Genomic DNA, 15,000 nt, shown 5'->3' on the forward strand with positions numbered 1-15,000 from the left:
TACCAAATCACAAAACAACTACTAGTCGCCAGGGAAAATCTCCTATATGTATATATATTTCAATTTCTCTCGACATATTAATATAATATCTAAGAAAGTTGCCCAAAGATTATACATCCTAAGGAAATTGAGAACATTTCAAGTAAGGAAGAAAACTATGTTAAGAGTTTATGACTCATTGATTAAAAGTGTAATTGCGTTTGGCTGCACCATATGGTTTGGAGGATGCCGACTTAAAGATAAATCAAAAATTTCAAAATCTATCAAAGAGGCATCAAAATAATAAACCATCCTCTTGATGGAGTAGAAAGAATTCATGGAAAAGCAATAGAAAGGAAAGCATTCTCAATTACCAACAATAAAAAACATATTTTATACCATGAATTTAGTCTTTTACCATCTGGGAGAAGGTTTTGTCAGATTAAATGTAGAACTAACAAGTATAAATCAACGTTCGTTCCATCAGCAATAAAAATTTTGAATATTTCATATGGTACAGAAAAACCAAGGATTGATTCGTTGACTGATTAACTGATTAATTTATTTAATGTAAGATTAACTGACCAATTGATAATGATGATAATTTTTGGTGTCGAATTGCCACAATCGTAACAAATTGAAAACGAAATGAATATGTTTATGTTGTGTATATCGCACGTGTGAAAGAAAGAAAAGAGAGAGAGAGAGAGAGAGAGAGAAGAGGAGGAGAGAGAGAGAGAGAGAGAGAGAGGGAGGGAGAGAGAGAAAAATAAGTAGGAGTGAAATATCTGTTCAATCTTAGTTATCGTTTAACATTATAACAAGTGTAACTAAATGACAAATTGCCATATTTATGGACAATAAAGATCTATTATTATTATTATTATATATATATATATTATATATATATATATATATATATATATATATATATATATGTGTGTGTGTGTGTGTGTTGTATATATATATTTTTTTTTTTTAAATTAATTTATTTTTTTTTCTTTTCTTTTCTTTTAGGAAGAATAGGTGAGGGGGTTGGAGATGGTTTCTTTTTTGTTCTTCATTTTTCGAATGCTACTGTTTGATACATTAAAATGAAAATGTTGCTGCTTGAAGCTCGAAGAAAACAAAATAAAGATAAGTATTGAATTATAAGCGTATTTAATACTTATCTATATTTTTACTGTTTGATACAGGACTTGTTGATATGTTTTTCACTTGGAGACCATATTATTATAGAAGAATGAAATAGATATATACAATGGAGAAGGTTCCGGGTTTCTTCTTTAACCATCTCATTACCAACCATAGGAAAATCGTCACATTCATTACCATACAACCAGCACTTTTATATATCATTCAGACTTATTTTGTAAATCACACAATTTAAATAAAATGCTGATTTATAGCTACTATAAAAACTTGACACTGTGTTGTAGAGTTCATTTTGCCGATCAATATTATGCATAGAATGTATTTGTTGCTTTTCTGTTTGAGTTTTTTAAAATCTATTTTTAGTGGTGGGTGTTCAATTTTGGGGGAAATTCTGAAAATGGCCGGTAAGGAAAGGGTTGAAACATATTCATGATATAGCATATCGTGTTTACTTCCCATTGTTCTGGCGTTTTCTGTACCTTAGCTGTGAAATTTGATTATTGATTACCTTGTGTGCGATTTTAATGGGGGGGGGGGGGGGGGGGGGGGGGGGGTGTATTTTTTGGGTTTTTTTTTTTTTTTTTCGTTTTTTTTTCGTTGTTGTTATTAGTAACCATTTCACTGCCGTAATTTAGAAAGGCATACATATATTTAGAAATTTGGCAAAAAAAAATAAAATAAAACCAAACTCGTCTTTCAAAAAAATTGATCGATTCAAACTACCTTCACCTCAGCAAACACTCTCAAACCTCATACGTCAATGAAACCTTTACAAGTCTTAGGTTTGAGCGTTTTTTTTTTCATGATGAACCTACTTTAAATCGATCGATATTTTTCCAAGATAAGTGTACTTTAAATCGCTCGATATTTGAAGGGCCATTCTTCTGGCCAAATTTTTAAATACGTGTCTTTCCAGAGTAGGGCAGTTATAACTTGTTAAATATTCTGAATTCTCCTCGTTCTTTACATGGACTTCTGTTTTGTGTATTGATAATTGGAATGCTGACGTGTTAATATTGAAGATAAGAAGGGATAGAAAACTGATAAGGTGAAGAAAAAAAAAACCCAACAATATTTGCAATATTTGCACAATCTTATTTGCTTGAGTTAGCTTAAGCTTTCATATAGCGCAATATCTTCTTAATGTGCTCTAAGCGCTTTACAAGAGGTCCCTGACCAACAGCAACAAGTAACATGTAGAACGAGACATGACGCCTGTAAGGTGATATTGCATTTTTTTCCGGACAGGGATAACGCTGTTAACGGCCAGGTACTCATTTTACACCTGAGTACGGTGAGAGATTGTGAGTAAAGATCCTTCTCCAAGGACTCAACTTTGCGCCGAGCGAGGCGGCTCGAACTCAGGACCCAGGACTTTAATCCGAAAGCGAGTTTCATACCACTAGACCCCATAGCCGCACAAGATATTGAAGGTAAGAATGGATATAACACTGATATGGTGTGGTAAAACTCCCAACAATATTTGCATTGTTTGTACAATGTTGTTTGCTCATCCATTCGTCCCCGATCAATGGGACGGATTGATCTATTTCAGAATTGAACATTGTACGGGTTGATCGTTTTCAAAATTGAACAATGAAATGATTGATCTTTTTCAGAACTGAACAATGGATTGATTGATCCTTTTAGATTTAACCCTCTCTTTCCAACCATAGGGAATTGTGCCCAATCGTTACCATCCAACCAGTACTTTTATCATTCAGATTTCTTTTGTAATCACACAATCTAAAGACATTTTTTATTATAGCTATAAAAACGTGACACTGTGTTGTATAGAGTTCATTTTGCTGATCAATATTATGCATATAATGTATTTTTTGCTTTTCTGTTTGAGTAAAATAAGAACTATTTTTGTGTTAGTTGGTGTGAAATGTTGGGGAAAATTCTGAAAATTGCTGGTAAGGAAAGTGTTAACTCTCTCCTTACCAGGCCAGCTATTTTCAGGATTTTCCCGAAATCTTCATACCACAAAAATAGTTTTTTATCACTCAAACACAATTGCAGTAAATTATTGCGATACACAATATCTTTAGCAAAACATGCTCTACAACACCCTGTTCATTTTCTTTAAATTTTATGATGTACAAAAGAAATTTGAATAAGAAAAATGTTGGTTGTATCGTAACGAATGTGACGATTTTCCTATAGTTGGTAAGGAGGGGGATAAACAACGGATTGTTATTGTGTACAGCGCCATATTGATCAAGACTTCTTGTAAATCTTCTATTACCTTTTTGAGGGGTATTTCTTTTTTACGAAGCCCGCCGAAACCCAGGTCACAGGTTCACTATCCCAATGGTGTACAGTTCCCTGAGTCACAGGTTCACTCCCCACTGCTGCCTATTACGTCTCATAACTTTGTCGAGTTTCGGCGGGTTTCGGCAGCTTTCGGCGGATTTCGGCGGGTTTCCAAAAAAGAAACACCGCCTTTTTTGTTCCAAAACGAAATAATATCAGGGTAAGTCTGATGCCATAAAGCGATTGGACAGTTGGACTATGTAGCTATAAACAGAAAAGTTGGGGGCAGCGTGATTTTGTATCATACCCAAAAGGCACCAAGCTCAACTGCTCACAACGCTGCTGCATGGCCTTGAGCGTGCCACCTCGCCCTTGCACTTTCCGGTGCTGCACTGCGACTGACGCCTGGGTTATTCCAGTCTTTCCTTAGAAAACTAGAGCATTTATAAAGAGCAATATCCACTAAACGTGCTCAAAGCGCTTTATAAGGGTTCCTGGCCAACAACAACAACACGTAACATATTATAGAGACATGACGCCCGTTAGACGATATTACAATATTTCAGACGGAGAGAACACTGCTAACAGCCAGGTACTCATTTTACTCCTGATACGGTGAGAGAATGTGAGTAAAGAGCCTCTTCCAATGACTCAACTGTGCGCCGAGCGAGGCTGGCTCGAACCCAGGACCTTCTGATCCGAAAGCGAGTGTCACACCACTACATCACATAGCCGCACAAAATAGCAGATTTATCATTCCGTCTTCAGCTGACTCTTGTCAGATCAGAACCAGTATTGGAATGGTTTATTTGTAGACCCGTGTCAAGTAATGTTGACCTTTGCCCTCTGCCCTGGAACTTTCCAACTGATGATTGGTCAAATTAGGACAAGTCCTATGTCCTCCTTAACCCCATCATGCAAATAATATTAAGAGACATTAAGGCTGAGCGGTGGAGGTGGGGTTCGGGGGGGGGGGGGGGGGGGGGGAGCGTGTGCATACGTTCATATGTAAACACTGTTGAATAATTAAGATATATGTAAAGAATTCTTGAACCTTTCACTATATCTAGATCATGATATGAAAATGATATGATATTACTATTCTTCTAACGTTAATTCATTTCTGACCGATCCTCTCAACACGGTATTTTGTAAGGAATAGAAACTGGAGTAATATTAAGATCTGAAAAAAAACATGTACGTAACAGAATATTTTTAAAAAACATAAATAAATGAATTAATAAATAGTAGATAGATAAATAAATAAATAAATAAACAAATACATAAATAAATACATAAATAAATGAATAAATAAAAAAAATTAATAAATTTTAAAATCTTAAAAAAAAAAAAAATCATCCTAAAAATTTCGGCCTACCTTATTCATAAATTTCTATTTATTTTTTTTTAATTTTCCAGTACGAATTTGAAAGTCGTTTTCAATATCATTGCATCTGATGTGACGGTATGAAACATAGGAGTTGTTAAATTGAAGGTTTAACATGTGCGGCTATGTGGTTTAGTGGTATGACACTCGCTTTCGGATCGGAAGGTCCTGGGTTCGAGCCACGCTCGGCGCATAATTGAGTCCTTTTTTAAAAGGCTCTTTACTCACATTCTCTCACCGGTGTACTCAGGTGTAAAATGAGTACCTGGCCGTTAACAGCGTTGTCTCTGTCCGAATAAAAATATAATATCGCCTAACAGGTGTCATGTCTTGTCCTACATGTTAAATGTTGCTGTTTGCCAGGGACCCCTTGTAAAGCGCTTTGGCACGTTTAGTGGACATTGCGCTATAGAAAAGCTGATTGTTTAAAATTTTAATTTTTTAACATGGTACGGCTTCATAAATCCGAACAGCTCTTGTGTGGCATTGTGGGTCAAGATAACTCAGTTGGAAGAGCTCTCGCTTCCCATCCATAAGGACCGAGATCAATCCCGAGTGAAGTCGATTTTTTTTCATGACCAGACTGTCCACCCCGCAGTGATTGAGTAACTGGGTCTGGTAAACATGACGGAAAGCGAGTTGCGATAGACGAGCATCCAGTCTAAAGGACAGCAAGCAATTGCTATAGCCCGGGAAACTGGAATTTACTCGGAGTGTATGGACTCTGAAAGATTTCTTTGATTTAACCTGGGACTTGAGACTGGATTTCAAGTTTATCTTTTAGATGTTATCATTCTGACCCCCAACTCAGTCTCTTGTATCCAGTTAATTTGGACGTATACCACCATATCGACAAGATGGGTCACATCGTGAAAAATCGTGAGCTTTTATATAGCGAAATATCCACTAAACGTGCTCAAAGGGCTTTACTTTAATGTCTGGCCGTTAACAGCGTTTTCTCTATGGGGAAAAATATGATATCGTCTAACAGACGTCATGTCTCGTTCTTTTTTATTGAGATGAGTCGCATAGCAACAGCGTGAGAAATCCTTACAAGCTCTCATAATACTATGGGATGTGTTAAAGACTCTAAATGAATATTTATGGGTGTACATCAAGTGTTGTTGACATAATTCTACATGGAATTTCGCTAGCAGCCATTTATCACACAAGGGCAATGACCACCATTGTGCCGAGTTCATTCTTAAAGGTCAAATGTGTCCAGTCGCCACGTAAGGGTATCAGAGTGGACAGTGTTATTGGGAATTAAAAGAAACTTGCATTTATATAGCGCAATATTCACTAAACTTGCTCAAAGCGCTTCACAAAGGGCACTTAGCCAACAGCAACACCAAACATGTAGAGGACATGCATAACATCTTGGTTGGGTGGACATAAAAGAAAAGACTATTTATTGCGATTCATACTGTCATTCTGGTATTATGATATTGTGCGACTGTGTGGTCTAGTGGTATGACACTCGTTTTGGGATGGGAAGGTCCTTGGTTCGAGCCTTGCTCGGTGCATAGTTGAGCCCTTGGAAAATGTTCTTTACTCACTTTCTCTCACCGTACTTAAGTGTAAAATGAGTACCTGGCCGTTAACAGTGTTGTCTCTGTCCGAAAAAAAATGGTAATATCGCCTAACAGGCGTCGTGTCCTGTCCTACATATTAAATGTTGCTGTTGACCATGGACCCGTTGTAAAGCGCTTTGAGCACGTTTAGTGGATATTGCGCTATATAAAAGCTCAATTTTTATTATGTAGAAATAGTCCAGATGAAGGAAATTGAGTTTGAAATCAAAAAGATTACAATCAGGAAATTGATGGTTTAGAAAACATAAGTCACTATTTCAACCCTCTCCTTACCACCTACTGCAAAATCGTCACATTTGTTACGACACAGTATACATTTTTTATTCAGAGTATTTTGTAGATCACAATGACCCTTGTTTAATAAATAAAAACATAAAGCAAGTTGTTTTGTAGAGATATTGTTTGAGTTTCAAAAATCCATCTTTCTGCTGGGTAAGCCTGCAATTTTGGGAAAATACTGGAAATGATCGGTAAGGAGAGAGTTAAAAAAGTGAATATTGCGCTATATAAATGGTTTAGTTTAAGTTTATTTTACATCTCTAAAAACACTTGAACTGTATTTTCAATACCGTTGGAGTTGTGGCCCCTTATCATTTTTGTTTCTAGAAAAGCAATCAGAACACTGGACTTCGTACTATTCCCTGTCCAATCGCAATGTTTTTCTTTAATCTTCTTAACAACTCCACTAACCACTTTATCTCACATATCTATGGTGTTTCATTCATCCTGTTTTGTTGATAAAGGGGAAACCCGAAACGTCCATTTTATCTGGGGTTTTTTCGTATATTACATCGAAGCTTTCACATTGTCTCAGAACACCTAGAAAACCAGCCCGAAACATCACAAGGAAGAAGATCAGGGAATCCAAGGAATATCCTGCCGTGTTACTGAAGAACACAGTATGTGATATTGGTGAGCCAACGTCTCAAAACGGTTTTTAGTCGGGATGATTAAGATGCTGAAAACTGTAGCCCGAAATATCAGACTTGCGTTGAGTTTATACGCTTTATTTAGGAGAATGAATATCATATTTTAGAGTGCTAAATACCAATAATATATATTTTGACCAGTTCAGTTTTAATTTGACTTTTTAGCATCTGATTCATCCCGACTTGATACCGTTTTGAGACGTTGGGTCACATTTGGTTAACATTTCTGTGTTTCCAAAAACAATGGCAGAATTTTTGGCGATGAAGCACTGTGGAGGAAGCAAGGGGAGTAGGAGGTGGGGGGGGGGGGGGGGGGAGATGTGTATAGTCAGAAAGAAGTACAGCTCCAAAAAGGAATTTTGATTTGTTCAGCTTGCTTACAACGTAAAAATGAAACAAAACTAAAAAGGAAATACGGTAACCACCCTTTTGATCGCTTGCCTCGAGCACAGAACGGCTACGCACACAGACATTCTCTACCCATTTCAGTTGGCTGGCTGAGGGAGTACATTATCATTATACTATTCCATACTTTATAATAGAAGAGTTCCATGACATTTTTTGTTTAGTTCCGGACGTTTATATGCCTGCTCATTCTTCATCAAGGATCGTGATAGCTCAATTGATAGAGCACTCACTTCACAAGCAATGAGACGGAATCGATCCCAGCCGGTCGAGATTTTTCATTACCCTCCACCCAGCAATGGAAGGGTACCCGGGTCTTTTAGATCTGGCGGAAAATACTTTGCAATTGACTAGCATCCTTTCCAAAGGGTAGCATCTAATTACTATCGTCCGTTCTAGTCAGGCTCCATGGGACTAATGGTTCCGAAGACTATTTAGATTTCGTAAACCCCTGAATGATATGATGGTTTAAAATCCGAAAATGTTTGTATGAAAGCAGGGAAAAAATACATGACAACAATCATTCAAAAAAAAAACCCTGCATGTTTTGAACGGGGACCGAACCTCAGACCTGATTATCGGTCAGATGTGGAACTATTTAACGGCACAGAAGTGTAAACTACTGACCTCTCTTGACCCTTGTTTTATAGACTAACCCAAGTTAAGATCCGCCCTACTATTGTTTCGGGGAAAACCAATCAGAACGCAGTATACAGCTCAAGGGAACCATTTCCATTGGCTCAGCTCACAACGTAAAAATGAAACAAAACAAAAGGAAATACGGGTAAGCACCCTGTAAATTGCTTGCTTCAAGCCACAGCCTTCGTAAACACAAACGTGTAACTAAAGAAGACTATAGTCAAGCCCAGAACGGCTACGCACACATATTCTCTACCCATTCCAGTTGGTTGCCACAGGCGGTACATTACCAATATACTATTCCATACTCCATTAATAGGAGAGTTCCATGACTTCTCTACTTCCGGTCGTTTATATTTCTGGTCATTCTGGTCCATGGTCCACGGCTGTCTTGTTGAAGAGATAAATTAACGATGTGCACATGGATAAAATTGATTTAGATTGTGTGCCGTAGGAAGAAGAATGGTATGAGTGAGTGTGATTAACTCTCTCCTTACCATTGATTTAGATTGTGTGTCGTAGGAAGAAGAATGGTATGAGTGAGTGTGATTAGCTCTTTCCTTACCACCTATTGAAAAATCGTCACATTTGTTACGATGCAACCGTCACTTTTCTCATCCAGATTTCATTTCGTTTTGCTATAGCTATAAAAACTTAACATTCTGTAATAGAGCTCATATTGTCGAACAATATTAAGTATAGAATGTGCTTGTTGCTTTTCTGTTTGAGTAAGAAATGTATGCTTTTGTGTTGGGTGGATGCGAAGTTTTGGGGAAAATTCTGAAATTAGCTGGTAAGGAGAGGGTTAATATGACCTTGGCCAATATTTGAAAAGTATTGTTGTCATCATTTACAATACTAATTGACAATGATGATAATTTTTGGTGTCGAATTGCCACAATCGTAACAAATTGAAAACGAAATGAATATGTTTATGTTGTGTATATCTCACGTGTGAAAGAAAGAGAGGAAGAGAGAGAGAGAGAGAGAGAGAGAGAGAGAGAGAGAGAGAGAGAGAGAGAGAGAGAGAGAGAATGAGAGAGAGAGAGAGAAAAAATAAGTAGGAGTGAAATATCTGTTCAATGTTACAGTTATCGTTTAACGTTATAACAAGTGTAATTAAATGACAAATTGCCATATTTATGGACAATGAAGATCTATTATTATTATTATTATTATTATTATTATTATTATTATTATTATTATTATTATTATTATTATTATTATTATTATTATAAAGAAAATCAATCAGGTTATTCATTATAATATCATTGAATCACTTCCTCAACACTGAGCAATATTCCTGGGGTGCCGAGGTAATTTCATATGTACTCCTTCTCTTATTGTACGTCATCAAGTGAGTTATATAATATCTTCCTGCCAACATTTTTACAAATGTTTTAATTTATTTCAAAGTACTATGTCTTAACCCCCTCCTTACCACCCGTAGGAAAATCGTTAAATTTGTTACGATGCAGCCAACTTTTTTGTCATTCAATTTTCTTTTGTACATCAGATTATTTGAACAAAAATATTTGCTATAGTTAAAGTAGATTAACACTGTGTTGAAGAGATTGTTTAGCAAAAAAAAAACAAAAAACAAAAAACAAAACAAAACAAAACAAAACAAACCTAAAGCAAGAACTAACAGCTTTTGTGTTTAAGTGAAATTAATTTATTTTTGTATAGGTTGGGTGTGAAGTTTTGGGGGGACATCCGGAAAATGGCCGGTAAGGAGAGGGTTAACTGGACTCCATAGAAGAATAGATGGTCAACCGAGGCCTGGCAGTCGGATGACCATGAATCGAAATGCCAATACATCGGTTAATCAAACGGAGAATGCATCGCAATGCAATCTTTGGCTGCCCGATATATAACCCTACTTTCGATATCGCTGCCATTTTTTTGTGTTCCAATATTATCCCCCCTTGTTTACTCATAATGACAAGACGGATGATTTCTTCGACTGCCTTCTTTTCTTTGATTGATTAAATATCTTGAAAGAGACCCCAAATGACAGCATCTCACAATCCAGCACAGAAAAGATGACCTATTTTGTTTTCTTAACTTTCGTGTGACGAAAATAAAAAAAACTTGAGCTTTTATATACCGGAATATCCATAAAACGTGCTCAAAGCGCTCTACATGGGGTCCCTGACCAACAGCAACATGAGATGACGCGTAAGGCGATTTTACATTTTTTTTTTCCACAGAGAAAACGCTGTTAACGGCTAGCTACTCAGTTTGCTCCTGAGTACGGTGAGAGAATTGAGTAAAGGGTCTTTTCCAAGGACTCAACTATGCGCCGAGCGAGGCTCGAACCCAGGTCCATCCGATCCGAAAGCGAGTTTCATACCACAAGACCACATAGCCGTACAAGACACTCGTCTTATGCCTTGTAGGTCCAGGGTTTGAATACCGCTTCGAGCGGCGCAAAGTTGAGTTCTTGAGAAAGAGTCATTCCTTACATTCTGTTGAATTATATGAGTACCTGGCCGGTAACAGCTTTGTAACAAATTGTAAAAACCCTGAGCATTCATATAACGTAATATATCAGCCAAACGTGCTCAAGGCGCTTTTCAAGGGGTCCCCAGCCAACAACAACACTTAACATAGGACGAGACAATACGCATGTTAGGCGATTTTACAAAATGTTTCAGACAAAACCCCAACATTGTTCACGGCCAGGTACTCACTTTACACCTGAGTACGGTGAGAGAATGTGAATAAAGAGCCATATCCAAGGACTCAACTTTGCGGCGCTTAGAGGGAGATTCGAGCTCTGGACCTTCCGTGCATCATACCACTAGACTACATAACCGCACATAAGAGCCACTTCCCGGCGTCGTATCGAGTCCGAATGATAAGGATTGCTGATGCTGCGCCAAATGTCCACGTTAGCCACGGAAATACTCCAGTGATAATAATTATATAGCGCCAACATCACATGCAATATGAGCTGCTCTAGGCATCATTTCAAGGTTTTAGAATGTGTGGCTATGTGGTCCATTGGTGTGCCTTCGGATCGGAAGCTCCAGGTTTCGAGTACCGCTCTGAACGCCGCATAGTTGAGTCCTTTGGAAAGGCCCTTTACTCATATACTCTCACCTTAATCAGGTGTAAAATGAGTACCTTAACGTTGCCAGCGTTGTCTCTGTCGAAAAACAAGTTGTAATATCGCCAAAAAAAGCTTCATGTCTCGTGGTATATGTTATGAGTTTCTGTTGACTTAGTACCTCTGGTAAAACGCTTTGAAACACGTTTAGTGTATATTGTGCTATTTATATAAATGCTCAAAATTAACTTTAACTCTCAATACCAGCCATTTTCAGGATTTTCCCCCAAAACTTCACACCCAACTAACATATTTTACACAACAGCAGTAAAGTTCTTGCGATAAATAATGTCTTAAGCAAAACATGCTCTACAACACACTGTTCACTTTCTTTAAATTTTATGATGTAGTACAAGAGAAATTTGAATTTAAAAAATGTTGGTAGTATCGTAACGAATGTGACGATTTTCCGATAGGTGGTAAGGAGAGCGTTAAGAGCATGCGGCTATGTCGTCCAGTGGTAGGACATTCGCTTTCGGATCGGAAGGTCCTGGGTTCGAGCTTCGCGCTCGGCGCGTAGTTCAGTCCTTGGAAAAGTCTCTTTACTCACTTTCTCTCACCGTACCCAGGTGTAAAATGAGTACCTGACCGTTAACAGCGTTGTCTTTGTCCGAAAAATTGCAATATCGCCTAAACAGGCGACATGTCCCGTCCTACATGAAAAATGTTCTGTTGACCAGGGACCCCTTGTAAAGCGCTTTGAGCACATTAAGTGGATATTGCTCTATATGAAGCTCAATTTTTTTATTAATTTTTTTTTTAATGATAAAATACGGAAATATAATAATATTATGCCCGGAAAATAATTGGTTTATATATTTCCACTCGATTTAGACCTGTCATTTTTGAATTGCTCAACGCCCTCTGGGCCAATCTTGCCGAATTGTGACGGCGCATGGTGCCGTTGATAAGAATGATAGACGTGAGTTTGCATTAACCCATTGACTGCCGTGTTTGGAAACATGTCCCGTCCTACATGTTAAATGTTGCTGTTGACCAGGGACCCCTTGTAAAGCGCTTTGAGCACATTTAGTGGATATTGCGCTATATAAAGCTCAATTTTAATTTTTTTTTTTTTTAACATTTGTTTTTGAAAATGTTTTGCCAGATCGATCGATTTAAATGACCCCTCGGAGATCCTAGGTGTGAGAGTTTGTGCCAATATGAGGTTTAAAAAACAATTGAGCATTTATATAGCGCAATATTCACTAAACGTGCTCAAAGCGCTTTACAAGGGGTCCCTGGCAAACAGAAACACTTAAAATGTAAGACGAGACATGACGCCTGTTAGGCGATATTACATTTTTTTCAGACAGGGACAACGCTGTTAACGGTCATTTCACACCTGAGTACGATGAGAGAGTGTGAGTAAAGAGCCTTTTCCAATGACTCAACTATGCGCTAAGCGAGGCTCGAACCCAGGACCTTCCCATCTGAAAGCGAGTGTCATACCACAAGACCACATAGCTGCAGGTTCATTTAAATTGATATTAGTAGGTAGGACGACTTTTCTGGTGAAATTTTTGAATTAGCGTTTCCCCAAAGTAGGGCAGTTATGTGGTCAAAAGTGTTGACAAAACGAATGAGGAATTGAAGAGCGAAAAGCGTGCGTGTGTGTTTGGATTGGATGACGTTCGGGGGGGGGGGGGGGATAATTATCCTATAGATAGAATGCGCTTGGCCAAGGAGTTCACAACATTGCCATCCGGAAGTATAACGGACCAACACACAAACTCTGTGTAACCATGAACTTTTATAGTCTGGTTAATCCAGTTTAGTGAGAACAACTCACAAACGCGGATGGCAAAAACAATAACAAAGGCCTGAGTGACGTCATCTGCATACTATCTATACATAGAACGAAGAGTTTAATTTACCCAAAGTGTTCATCGTTAACCCTTAATAAAAACCTGTCAGATCATGAGTTCACACCCGTGACACCTCCCACGACCCACTCACTCACTCACACTTACTGTGTGTGTATGTGTGTGTGTGTGTGTGTGTGTGTGTGTGTGTGTGTTTGAGACGTATCACGACCTCCAGGAATATAAATGAATGTAATTCATTCCTATCACTCACGGACTCATTTCCGACTCGAGACTCGAGTAGGCAGCCCTTATCTATCTTAGACTGAATATCAATTATTAAACCCGACTTTTTTGTCTGAATCTATTCAAGGAGAGCATCATCATTTATCCTACGACCTATATTTCAAATTGACATTTCTGTATTACTTAATATTGGGTTCGCACGGGCGGGACAACTAGAGGTCAAATTAAATAAGAAAAGAAATTTTAAAACAAAACAAAACAAGAACAGCCCCCCCCCCACCCCCCCCCCCACCACCAAATACCCCTACAAATAAAAAAAATTAATAGTATAGATAGAATGCGCTTGGCCGAGGAGTTCACAACATTGCCATCCGGAAGTATAACGGACCAACACACAAACTCTGTGTAACCATGAACTTTTATAGTCTGGTTAATACAGTTTAGTGAGAACAACTCACAAACGCGGATGGCAAAAACAATAACAAAGACCTGGGTGACGTCATCTGCATACTATCTATACACTGGTTGAAACGCACTTCAATAACAATAATATAGATAGTAAATCTAGAATACTTAGACTAATTCATTTTATTCCTTTTTTACTGACACCGAAAGAATCAAAATGTGTTAAAAGCACCGTAAAATACCTAAAAACAACACAAAGTCAAAATCAGTAGTATAATTGGTAAGGAGAGAGTGGACGAAATTCTTGGCCCTAGAAGAAAACAGTCAAATGTATAGTGTTTGTTTTTGTGAGATAATGTTTTATTCTAAAAAGAAATGAAGTAAGTAGGAAAGGGGGGGGGGGGGGTCAAACCCTCGACTTTACTTGCACGACAACTCTGCCTGGCGTGAGAGGACGATATGCAGTCGACTGCATTGTCCTCTGTCCCTTTCTAGTTTCTACTTTCTACTCACTTCATTTTCTGTTATTGTCAACATAAGTGCGTGCTCCACTCACTTTTCTGAATTAATTATGTCCTCTTATAGCGATAAAGGATTTGCAGAAAAGCGACTATAGATAGTGTGCGTTTGGCTAAGGAGCTCACAACATTGCCATCCGGAATTATAACGGACCAACACACAAAATTATGTGTAACATTAACGTTTGTGGTCTGGTTAATACAGTTTAGTGAGAATTACACACAAACACGGATGGCAAAAAAAAAAAAAACAAACAAACAAAAAAAACAATAGCAAAGACCCGAGTGACGCCAACTTCATTCTAACTATAAAGGTTTTGGAATTTTACACCCTTAACCGTACTCTGGAAAAAACTCGTATTAAGAAATTCGGCTTTAAATCTCGTCCTTCAAATATTGATCGATTTAAATAACCCTCATCTTGATAAAAAAAAACCTCTCAAACCTGGGACTTCGCGAAGTTTTCCTTGATACCAGATTTGAGAGTTTTTTGCCGAGATGTGCGAGGGTGAGGGCGAGGATCAATTAAATCGACCGATATTTGAAGGGATATAAACTTATAA

At 37.9% G+C, this 15,000-nt stretch overlaps 1 protein-coding gene across 1 annotated transcript in view; it reads right to left on the reverse strand.

Moving 5' to 3' along the window:
- The window catches only part of LOC144967519 (pyrokinin-1 receptor-like), a 215,208-nt gene that overhangs the window by 65,117 nt on the left and 135,091 nt on the right, over positions 1–15,000 (reverse strand). The gene's annotated exons all lie outside the window — the stretch shown is intronic.

Source organism: Berghia stephanieae, chromosome 3 (assembly GCF_034508935.2).
Source record: "Berghia stephanieae isolate SIO BIC M18660-M18661 chromosome 3, UCSD_Bste_1.3, whole genome shotgun sequence".
Lineage (NCBI taxonomy): Eukaryota > Metazoa > Mollusca > Gastropoda > Nudibranchia > Aeolidiidae > Berghia > Berghia stephanieae.